The sequence below is a fragment of the Crinia signifera genome, chromosome 3, assembly GCF_055691185.1.
Source record: "Crinia signifera chromosome 3, ASM5569118v1, whole genome shotgun sequence".
Lineage (NCBI taxonomy): Eukaryota > Metazoa > Chordata > Amphibia > Anura > Myobatrachidae > Crinia > Crinia signifera.
This window is the reverse complement of record NC_139219.1, coordinates 148,041,528-148,051,420: the sequence shown is the minus strand read 5'-3', so window position 1 is coordinate 148,051,420 and position 9,893 is coordinate 148,041,528. Positions and strand designations below refer to the sequence as shown.

At 45.0% G+C, this 9,893-nt stretch overlaps 1 pseudogene; it reads left to right on the top strand.

Annotated features, from left to right (window-relative positions):
• The first annotated feature begins 1,680 nt into the window (after positions 1-1,680).
• LOC146062926 (piRNA biogenesis protein EXD1 pseudogene) lies at positions 1,681-9,342 on the top strand (annotated as a pseudogene).
• Positions 9,343-9,893: the final 551 nt, after the last annotated feature.

Below are 9,893 nucleotides of genomic sequence, written 5' to 3'. Positions count from 1 at the left end.
CTGTCATTCAGCCTGTAAGCTTGCGCTTGTTTACCAGGGTCTGTCAGGATTGGCTCCCGTGCACATATGATCAGAGGAGCCAATACGCAGATGTCACCTTCCCGCCTTCATCCAGAGATGGGTCATGGGAGTGCCAGACCAGTGGCCTAGGTCTGGTACTCAGAGTGCTCGGACACACGCACGACAGCTGGCCTAGCCCGTTAAGTGAGCATTGGTTCCGCTAACAATGTTTAACTGGGGCTAGGGGGAGCCATGCCAGCACTGGCGGAGGGGTCTGCGGGGACTGGGATGGAGCACCGAGCTCTACTGGCATCCCCGCTGCATTGGTTGCCAATGCCAGCCACTGGGTCCCCTGTGCAGGCTGTGGCTCTCTGCTCTGCCTCTACTAGCTGCTGCTCCGATCCTTTCTCCACACCGCTCCCGCCACTGTGTCCCCAGGCCCCACCAGTACCGTACTGCTGCAGCCAGCACCAGAACGACCTCCTGTGGCCACGACGCACATGGAGTAGCACACAAGTTGGTGAGCTCTGTGTCTCAACATCCTGCATTTAACTTCTGTACAACATCCCTGGGGCAAATTCTTGAATCTCTGACTGTGGGAAGGTGAAGCTGTGGGAGTGTAGCTCTGCCTCTGACCACTCCGATATTATGAGCATGTATTCCCATATAGCAACGGCCATGTAACCTCCATGGCAACAAGCATGTAATCCCACATGGCAATGAGCATGGAACCCCTGGCAATGAGCATGGAACCCCTGGCAATGAGCATTTAGGTAAGCAGCACTTATGCAGCATAATTTGTAATAGGCATTACGGTGTTTGGCATAATACTTAATGGGCATTATGGTGTTTGGCTTAAGATGTAATGGGCATTACGGTGTAAGTTTTTGATGCATGCCTTCAACGCACAATGTCCCTTTTTATGCAGCATATTGTGAATTTTGGCTCAATCCATGTGGCATTATGTGAATTTTGGCTAAATTCGTATGGCATTATGTGAATTTTCAGGAACAAGAAAGAAAGTAGCACTATATATGCAAATTTAATATTGATAGACAGAATAAAAATTAATTTAAAAGCAATTAGCACCTCTGACAATGAAAAGCTGTTATTTGGAATCCGTTCCTATGTTGCTGCCACTTAATGAAGTCCACATGTAATTATCTCCAAAGTTATTCTCTCAGTGTGGAACATTTGGTATATTTATCACGAATCGGCCCCTTGAGGAATTATTCCAGTTTGGTAAGCATTGCAGCCTTATCCTCCATGTGGGTGATGTTTATGATGGTGGAGACAGGAAGGAATTCCAGTGATGGTTTTGGAATGGGTCTTTGGGTGGGTGGCTTGTCCGGATCTGGGTGAAGTGCAGAAGGTGCTGTGCAGGTGTCCAGAGTCTCTGTACCTAATGTTTCGCTGTAACCAGGTACAGCTTTGACAAAGCTTAGTGCTGTGTTAAGAAATACTATATAAAATAAATTTCCATGTTCTTCAAGAGCCCTGAAACAGCCACCAACATCCTCCTTTATTCCAGATTCATTGACGACCTTCATTTTATGGACAGGGAGTGAGGAGCTCTCAAAACCCTCTTAGTACAGATCAATGAAAGACCCTCTCCTATTAGGGCCACCTACCAATTTTCCACTACCAATTTAAACTATTTGGATGTCCAAGTCAGCATCAATGAGGGAACTATCCAGACAACTCTACTCTAAACCAGCTCACAAAAATACGCAACTTCGGTACAACAGCACTCTTCCAAAATCATTGAAGCGGGGCTTACTCAGGCCACAAATGATCCGGGTGGCACGGATCACAAGTGATCTGGCTAAGCTTCCACAGGGGTTGGATAAAATGGTACTGAGGTTTGCAGAAAGAGGATAGAAGAAAGAGGATATTATAACACTGAAGAAACAAAAAATGAAGTACTCCAGATATCAAGGACCCAACTACTAACCCCTAAATGCAAACCTCAAGACCTTGAGCACTGTTCTACCACGAGCTTCGAGAGCCTTATGGCCTATTGTCTCAACAGACCGTTAATTGCCCTGCTTCAAACAGACAAGGCCGATGCCCTGTTATACAAAAAAAAATTAAAAGTTATGTGGTCCAACTGCTATATACTGTATAGGCAAAACCACTTGCACTGTATGTGAGAGACTGGCACTTCACCGTTCTGCCATCAAGCATGCCCTAAGTGGCAAACCCCCGAAACAACCAGTAGCGAGGCATTATGCTGAGAATAAGCACAAATTAACAGATCTTAGGCACATGGTAATCAATCACATCCCTGCATCTAAGCATGGAGTAGATCGAGCTGGTAGCCTGTTACATCGTGAAACAAGATGGATTCACTACTTCGGATCAAACAAACCCCTGGGACTGCACTAGATATTGTCATTGAATATCTTTATTTAATTTGTTCAGAGAAAGCAAACTGTGGGCCAAATTTATTAAGCTCAGTGAAGTGATAATGGGGCTGGTATTTTATCACCGCCCAATCAGCTCCTAACACTTATATTTGAAACCCAGCCTGTAACTTGGCGTTAGTAGCTTATTGGCCGGTGATAAATTACCAGCCACCTTTTCACATCACTGGGCTTAATAAATCTGTCCCTGTGTCCTTGGTCCGCTGTCCAAGTTCAATTTAGAACAGCAGCCCTATGGACTCTGATATTTTGCGTTAAGCATCTTATTACATTAGGGTCACCAGTTTATCAAAGAACTAGCATATGTCCTCCCTTTTAAAGTTCACATTTAATATATATTTGTATATTAACTATATTTTTATATATAGTGGGTGAAATGTAATAGGATGAGAGATTCAGAAAGTGAGAGATTTGGTAACAAATCTAGTTATTTTAAAGCAGCAATTATGTACACTGCAAAACCGTTTGATTTTGCAGTGTAAATGATTGCAGCTTTAAAAAAACAAGATTTGTTTCCAAATCTCTCACTTTCGGAATCTCTCGTCCTATTAAATTTCACCAAGTGTCTTTTATATAGTAATTCTTAACACAGCACTAAGCAATTTTGTTTTTATGTAGTTCTCTCATATAGTGAGACCAGTTTGGCCCCAAAAAGCACATAATGGTAAAAAAAAGAGGTGCAAGATGGAATTGTCCTTGGGCCCTCCCTCAGTGGCGCACGCAGGGGGGGTTTCTGAGTACCCAGAACTCCCCTTCCAGGAATCTAAGGGCCCTAGACTGAAGGCTGAGGGTCCCCTCTTTCCATGGGTACAAGAATTTTAAATATCCAAGCCTGTTAATTGCTCTTCCCAGTCAGATATTTCAGGTTCTGTCTGACTTAGAGTTTTTCTGAGGGTATATCTCCAAATCTGGGACTCTCCCCCTTTAAGGGACACTATTAGCTTGTCTCTACTGTTCCCAGAACCAGAGATATCAGCCTTCCAGCAGCTGGTTAATGCTCCAGCTCCACACACCTGGTATGTAGTTTTATATACTCGTTGGCGGATTGCTCTGCCTTCTGAACACTGATCCCCTAGTCCCCAGTACCATTTGGTAGGTGGGATTATTTAGTTTTTAATTTCAAAAGCTAAGAAATCTAGTTCCGGAAACTGGAGATATCTGCAGTCAAGCAAGCTGTCCTCCTACCAGAAAATTATGAATAATAAGCCCACTCCACTATACACCCTCTGAGTATTAAACATCATCTACCACTAGGGTGATCAACTCATCCCTTTAATCCGGGACACATATTAATTACACAGGTTCTGTGACTGGCTTTCACCTGGTTTTAAACTGCCACCCCTCAATACTCCATTTCACCTGGTTTTAAACTGCCCCAGAACCTGTGTAATTAATATGTGTCCCGGATTAAAGGGATGAGTTGGTCACCCTATCTACCACCCTGGAAGTTATGTATCAGGACCCATTCATTCAGCCCAATGCCCCTTATCCCACCTCATCTCCCACCATCTGTGTTAAAGCTGATATTGATATAACCGAAGAACAATAAGTGAAATGCGCAGTTTACGTACTCTTTCCGTAACTTGCGTACCCTTTATCCCTAGCTACGTGCGAACAAAGCGTAGCGGACCTTTTCCGTGTGTTGTACACGCTGGATCAGTGCCAGTAATAGGATATCCCTTCGCAGTACTTAATCCCTTAACTGCGAATACCTTTTAAGGACAATGTCCGTAATAAACCTTTATCGCCAGATGCGAATGAGACTCGAGACAAGGACATAACAAAGGGAGGAGATAGATTCTCCAAACAGTGTATTTAGTCCCTAGCGGACATAAGGGGGTTACAGAAAGAAGAAATACAGGATAACACGTGATACAATTCCCTTAACAATATTAATACACTTTAAACTAACAGGGGAACAGTTACAGATACAGAATATAATAAGCCACATTTACATAAACAGGAATACAAATGTTACCGTAAAGAGAATATCGCAGCGCAGTCCGGTCGGAGCTCGCTACGTTCAAACTGAACTTAGCCCGGTCAAGATGTAGGGAGAGATGCAGTGCCAAAGAGAGAGAGTCAGCCAGCTCAGGGATAGCTTTCTTTATAGGGTACTTGTTTCCTAGCACGGCCACAATCGCGGGCATCGTGTGCCTTAATTAATTAACACGATGCCCGCGATTTCCTTTGAAAAAAGCACAACTCGGGTACATCGCGTCGGTCGTGTGCCTTAAGAAGGCACACGACGCGACCGACGCGATGCCCACGATTTCCCCATAGGCTTCAATGTTAAAATATTTTAACATTGAAGCCTATGCGCGCCCGACGCGATGCCCCCGATTTCTCCATAGGCTTCAATGTTAAAATATTTAACATTGAAGCCTATGCGATGGACCCGATTTGTCCATAGGCTTCAATGTTAAAATATTTAAACATTGAAATTGAGTCCATTTAACATAGGAAAAAATGGGAAAAGGCCCAATATGGGCCATTTCTTATTGGGTATGGCCCCGTGATGTGCCGCGAACCCGAAGCGTGGCGAGCGCAGCGAGCCCGCGCGGGGCGGCGGTGCGCGTCCTCCGACCTTTTCATTCCCCTACTATCCACGTCGGCATGGAGTTGAGAATAGATTAGTGTGGCGAGCGCAGCGAGCCATCGAGCCCGAAGCGTGGCGAGGGGACGCGGATACCTGTCAAGCCGGCGAGGGGCGTCCCTCGCGGCCTTGACAGGTATCCACGTCCCCTCGCGGTGCTCGCTGCGCTCGCCATGCTTCGGGCTCGGTGGCTCGCTGCGCTCGCCACACTAATCTATTCTCAACTCCACGCCGACGTGGATAGTAGGGGAATGAAAAGGTCGGAGGACGCGCACCGCCGCCCCTCGCGGGCTCGCAGCGCTCGCCACGCTTCGGGTTCGCGTCAATCGTGGGGGTGGGGGCCACAATGGGGGGGCCATTATTTTTTACACACATGCCGGGGCCATACCCAATGAGAAATGGCCCATATTGGCCCTTTTCCCATTTTTTCCTATGTTAAATGGACTCAGTTTGAATGTTAAAATAATTTAACATTGAACCCTATGGACACGATGGACCCGATTTCTCCATAGGCTTCAGTGTTAAATTATTTTAACATTGAAGCCTATGGAGAAATCAGGTACATTGCATCGGTCGCGTCATGTGCGTTTTGGTATGCACCCGACGAGACCAACGCGATTTTTTCCAACACGACCACCACGATAGAAATTGTGGTGGCCGTGCTAGGAAACAAGTACCCTTTATAGTTTACAAACAAAGGGGGGTCAAAGGCCGTTTCCATTGGTCACAGGTTCAAATTTCAAGTAGCAAAATACTGCACCCAATAAGGATTGGTGCAGGGGGGGGTGTACTTTGGTGTCCTTTGTGTGTTGGCATCGTTGTCGGGGGTCGTAAACAGCAACAAGAACCGGTTATAACTGCATTCCTTTGTCTCACACAGTTTAGCAGAAATAGTCCTTGAAATATGGATTTTGTCCGTAGTTATCGAACCATATGAGTTGCGAAGTTTTCGCAACGACCGGAGTGCTGCGCATAAGAAACGGAACATAACGATACTAAACATTATACAGACATAGTGTGTATTGCTGATTTAACTATGTGTAGTGCTCTAGACCTTTAATTAACTATATTTTATTTGGTGTAAGTATGGTATAATGAATTTATGTGTATTAGTATGGCTGCGCTTATGATCCACTTTGTTATACAGACTCGGGTATTTACACTTTATTTGCGCAACTCTGTGAACCAAAATGGCGGCCATACTATCCTAAAATGGCGTGTGTGTAACTGGACTTTAACAATCTGTGCAGTAAAGGGGTAATTAGTGGAAATTACTGATCCAGGCCCTACATGCTGAGCGGTTGATATAATACCCCCTACCACCCGTGGGACATCAAAGCTTCGCTCATAGCACCCCTACCACTGGAGGATAGCTAGGGGCCCCAATACATTGCTATGCCCAGGGGTCTACACTGCTGTTATGTATATATATATATATATATAGGTGCGTGGTCAGCCTGGCACTCCTCGTGAGTCTGGGTTCAACTGCCGCGGGTGCCTTCAGGTCCAGATAAATAGATAGTGATACGAAACAAGTAGAGGCACTCCAGCGGGCTTGGTGATCAAACGAAGTTTACTGGGAAACAACAGACGTTTCGGGGATACAAACACCCCTTCTTCAAGTTGTTATTGTACACTTGAAGAAGGGGTGTTTGTATCCCCGAAACGTCTGTTGTTTCCCAGTAAACTTCGTTTGATCACCAAGCCCGCTGGAGTGCCTCTACTTGTTTCGTATCACTATCTATATATATATATATATATATATATATATACAGGGGTGGCGACCTGGCACTCCGGGGTAGAAAGTCACTGGCCTGGGTGCCTCTGCAGAATTGTATAGGAACCAGAGATGTAGACAGCCTTGTGGCGAATCATCAGCGTGGCACTCCAGGACTTGTGCAGAAAAACTATTTAATAGTGCAACAGTTTCGGGGATGCTGTCTGCCTGAGGAAGGGGAGAGTTGTTCCCCGAAACTGTTGCACTATTAAATAGTTTTTCTGCACAAGTCCTGGAGTGCCACGCTGATGATTCGCCACAAGGCTGTCTACATCTCTGGTTCCTAAATATATATATATATATATATATATATATATATATATATGTGTGTGTGTGTGTGTGTGTATATTATTATTTATATACATTTGGTCTATCTATAATACTTTAACTGACCCGGCATATACTGGGTCACCTAAGTGTCCATCTCCGTGCTTTGCTCCGCCCCTCTCTGGAAACCCCCTTCTGTGCTGTGCCCGTAATACACGTTTAGCATGGACGTAGTAACTGATGCCAGCTTCCTAACGAAGGTCATTGGGAAGAATATCAAATTTACAACCACCAATGGATGCTTTCAGGGTGTGCCAATTAGTATTTATGCGAGCCATACAATCACTTTAAGAAAAGGATTTAGCAACTGGGAAAGAAGTGCCTGGAACAAAAATCCTCTTTGGGCAGGATACGGTCTTTAGGTCTACAAAAACTAGGTCAACAAGCATTGGGTCGACACCACTAGGTCGACATGCAGCAAGGTCGACATGGGTTAAGATAGACATGGGTGAAGGTCGACATGGATCTAGGTCGACATGGGTCTAGGTCGACATGACATTAGGTGGACGCAAGCATTAGGTCAACATGGGCTAGGTTAACAGTCAAAAGGTCGACATGGGGTTTTTCACTTTTTTTTGAGCCGACATGTGCCGACAGGCGGTATTTCATGCCCTACCATCCACTAGACCATGGTGGGAAAATAAAATAGTGTGTAGCGATGTGAGGGTATGCGGTGCACTTCAAACTGTGTCCATGTCGACTGTGTCGACATTCGGGTAAAGAAAGTGGAAAACCCCATATCTCCCTTTTGACTGTCGACCTAGCCCATATCGACTTAATGCTTGTGTCGACCTAATGGCATGTCGACCTAGACCCATGTCGACCTTGATCCATGTCGACCTTGACCCATGTCGACCTTATCCCATGTGGACCTTGCTGCATGTTGACCAAGTGGTGTCGACCCAATGCTTGTCGACCTAGTTGTTGTAGACCCTTCGATCCCAATCCCTTTGGGCATACCATTCTGAAAGTGGAACCAAGAAAAATCATCTGGTCCTTCAAGTCAAGAGCCAGAAAATACAGCTAATGAAAGAGATAAAACCTTATCACAAGAGAACATTGAAGATGCTGGGAAACCTGTCGCAGAATTGAGAGAGCCTGATCCACCTGCACTGCAAGGGATGCATGACAGTATCCTACAGGCCATTAAATGGGCAGTTGAGGATGAAAATGCAGACTATGTTGTGATAGACCAGTTTCAGCCTATGCTTGGTCCTGCAATTCGACATCTACAGAGCTAGAAAGTCCTGAGCTTAGGTGCAGTGGGACTGAACTTGTGTCGCCATGGAAAGTTGTGCTGGCTGCAGGTGGCTACGAAAAGATGCGTTTATCTTTTTGATGTTCTTCTCTTGGGACCTGGAGTTTTCAGAAACGGGCTGCAAATGGTGCTTGAAGACAAAAGCATTCTAAATGTGATCCATGACTGTTGCTGGCTGGGGGATATCTCGTCCCACCAATATGGGGTGGTTCTGCAATGTCTTTGATACCCAAGTAGGAGATGTATACCTGTTCTTCATGGAAACTGGAGGCTTCCTTCCTAATTGTACGTGTTCACTTAAGGAATGTTTGACTCGACATCTCAACATGCCGTCTTCACAAGTTTCATTCCTGACTTCCAAGCAAACTTTATTAAAGGATAACCCCAATATATGGCTTAATCGTCCAATGTCTACACATTTGCTGAAAGTATTGGCTCTGGAAGTCTTACACCACTTGGCTCTGCGCCTAGCAATGTTGGATGCCATATTATGGTTGATGGTTATTTAAATACATATAGCCAAGGAGCAGCGGATGATTTGGGCCACACTGTTCGGAGCTTCCAAAAGAAATTAAGCAACTTTGTGTTTTCCATCAAGTTAGGCGAGACTTACAAGCTGACTTACAAGCAGTTTAATAAATGATAACCCCATTATATAGCTTGATGGTCCAATGTCTACACATTTGTTCAAAGAATTGGCTCTGGAAGTCTTATACCATTTGACTTTGCGCCTAGCACTGTTGGATGCCATGTTAGCTGATTTTACATCATTTTGTGATGGGTATTTACAGTAAATACATATAGCCAAGGAGCAGCGGATGATTTGGGCCGCACTGAGATCTGCTCAGAGTTTCCAAAACAAATTGTTTTCCAGCAAGTTAGGCGAGAGGAAGCAATTCATAAATACATTGTCAATGGCCAAGGGTTTCTTACCCAGGTGGAAAAGACAAGCCAATGAATGCACCAAGGAAGCTGACTAACTATACTGGCTCATCTAGGAGTGGCACTGCAGAGGCAGACAGGATGGCAGTTTGAAAAAATAGGCCCCACAAAGCACATTATGGTAAAAAAAGAGGTGCAAGATGGAATTGTCCTCCCACCCACCCTTATGTTGCGTAAATAGGAGATGCACACTTTAACAAACCAATCATTTCAGCGACAGGGTCTGCCATACGACTGTGACTAAAATTATTGGTTTGTTTGGGCCTCCCTGCACAAACTGGCTTTATAGAGGCAAGATGTCCTCCTCATCATCCTCCTCCTCATCATCACAGATTATCAATTCATCCCCGCTGCACTCCACAATCACAGGTCCCTTCTGTTCTCTCTGGATTCAATTGCTGGTCTTTTTATAAACATCATCTTCTCCACATTTTGCGGAAGCAACCTCCTACGCCGATCACTGACCAGGTTCCCCGCTGCACTATAAACTCTTTCACAATGGAGGGGGCACAACTCAGGTAAAATAGAGCCAGTTTGTACAGGGGCTTCCAAACTGCCTTTTTATCC